General features: G+C 47.3%; 1 protein-coding gene across 9 annotated transcripts in view; it reads left to right on the plus strand.

The window, feature by feature from the left end:
* adgrb2 (adhesion G protein-coupled receptor B2) overlaps positions 1–2,500 on the plus strand; it is a 551,118-nt gene that overhangs the window by 154,925 nt on the left and 393,693 nt on the right. The gene's annotated exons all lie outside the window — the stretch shown is intronic.

A 2,500-nucleotide genomic window follows, 5' to 3' on the forward strand; every position in this document is an offset into this window, starting at 1 on the left:
ACTGGTTTTGCTAACACACTAGCTGTCAATCAAGCAGATTGCTGTTATTGGTTGTCTGGTCTAGTTAAAAGCTGTAAAAAAGTGCTAATGCATTTTTTATTTGACTTCAGAGTGTCAGACATATTGGGTTGTTGAGTCTAATGTGGTGTTTTTGTCTGCTATATTTCTTCCAAAACATATTATAATATAATGAATATATCTTCAGAAGAAATTCTCCAGGGCTGAAATTTGACTCCAAAGGGTCATGGACTTCTGAATTCTGCTTGATAAAGCTTCTATTTCTCTTATTGGCTTTCAAAAATGACAAACATCAAGAAGCCCGAACGTCACTTATAACAGACTTAAAATATGTATCAGAAGTTCCTTATTTTTTTGGTATATTTTAATACCTCCTCCTCAGAGTGGTAGAGAGGCGGGGCTGCTGGTGAGGATGTGTACATGGACTCACTGATCAATCTGTGTGTGTGTGTGTGTGTGTGTGTGTGTGTGTGTGTGTGTGTGTGTGTGTGTGTGTGTGTGTGTGTGTGTGTGTGTGTGTGTGTGTGTGTGTGTGTGTGTGTGTGTGTGTGTGTGTGTGTGTGTGTGTGTGTGTGTGCATGTTTCTTTGCTTGTTTAGCCATATGTCTAATTGTTGACTAGCTTCTCAGTTGTTGCTCTGTGTCTATGAAACAGATCTTAGAAGGTAAGAGTTGACCATCTGCTGTGTGATCACTGTTGACCATCTACTGTGTGGTCACTGTTGACCATCTGCTGTGTGGTCACTGTTGACCATCTGCTGTGTGGTCACTGTTGACCATCTGCTGTGTGGTCACTGTTGACCATCTACTGTGTGGTCACTGTTGACCATCTACTGTGTGGTCACTGTTGACCATCTGCTGTGTGATCACTGTTGACCGTCTGCTGTGTGGTCACTGTTGACCATCTACTGTGTGGTCACTGTTGACCATCTGCTGTGTGGTCACTGTTGACCTTCTGCTGTGTGGTCACTGTTGACCATCTGCTGTGTGGTCACTGTTGACCATCTGCTGTGCGGTCACTGTTGACCGTCTGCTGTGCGGTCACTGTTGACCGTCTGCTGTGTGTTCACTGTTGACCGTCTGCTGTGCGGTCACTGTTGACCATCTGCTGTGTGTTCACTGTTGACCGTCTGCTGTGTGATCACTGTTGACCGTCTGCTGTGTGGTCACTGTTGACCATCTACTGTGTGGTCACTGTTGACCATCTGCTGTGTGGTCACTGTTGACCTTCTGCTGTGTGGTCACTGTTGACCATCTGCTGTGTGGTCACTGTTGACCATCTGCTGTGCGGTCACTGTTGACCGTCTGCTGTGCGGTCACTGTTGACCGTCTGCTGTGTGTTCACTGTTGACCGTCTGCTGTGCGGTCACTGTTGACCATCTGCTGTGTGTTCACTGTTGACCGTCTGCTGTGTGGTCACTGTTGACCGTCTGCTGTGCGGTCACTGTTGACCGTCTGCTGTGTGTTCACTGTTGACCGTCTGCTGTGTGGTCACTGTTGACCGTCTGCTGTGCGGTCACTGTTGACCGTCTGCTGTGTGTTCACTGTTGACCATCTGCTGTGTGGTCACTGTTGACCGTCTGCTGTGCGGTCACTGTTGACCGTCTGCTGTGTGTTCACTGTTGACCATCTACTGTGTGGTCACTGTTGACCATCTGCTGTGTGGTCACTGTTGACCATCTACTGTGTGATCACTGTTGACCGTCTGCTGTGTGGTCACTGTTGACCATCTGCTGTGTGATCACTGTTGACCGTCTGCTGTGTGGTCACTGTTGATCGTCTGCTGTGCGGTCACTGTTGACCGTCTGCTGTGTGTTCACTGTTGACCATCTGCTGTGTGGTCACTGTTGACCATCTACTGTGTGATCACTGTTGACCGTCTGCTGTGTGGTCACTGTTGACCATCTGCTGTGTGATCACTGTTGACCGTCTGCTGTGTGGTCACTGTTGATCGTCTGCTGTGTGATCAATGTTGACCGTCTGCTGTGTGGTCACTGTTGACCATCTGCTGTGTGATCACTGTTGACCGTCTGCTGTGTGGTCACTGTTGATCGTCTGCTGTGTGATCAATGTTGACCGTCTGCTGTGTGGTCACTGTTGATCATCTGCTGTGTGGTCACTGTTGACCATCTGCTAAAATGGAAGAACAGGTTTACATCAACAGACAAACAAAGACTAATATACATACTTAGTGAAACAGTGCTGTGTTAGATAACATTTTAAACACCGTCACATACAACGTTTAATGCACTGAAAAAACTGGACATCTGCCTACCTGGAGGTGATCCGTCACATATTATCATCTTGCATGATGTCTTTATAGAGGCAGTTCTGTTTTCTGTACTGCTAGGCTGATTGTGGGCCAGCTTGACTGCCTTCTCCTAACGAGAATCCAATACTCTAATCAGATTTTACAAATACTCCTGGTCAGAGAACAGATGACCTGCCCTGCCTTCTCTGCCCTCGGCAACACGCACGCACAC

Source organism: Oncorhynchus keta, chromosome 20 (genome assembly GCF_023373465.1).
Source record: "Oncorhynchus keta strain PuntledgeMale-10-30-2019 chromosome 20, Oket_V2, whole genome shotgun sequence".
In the NCBI taxonomy this organism is placed as follows: domain Eukaryota; kingdom Metazoa; phylum Chordata; class Actinopteri; order Salmoniformes; family Salmonidae; genus Oncorhynchus; species Oncorhynchus keta.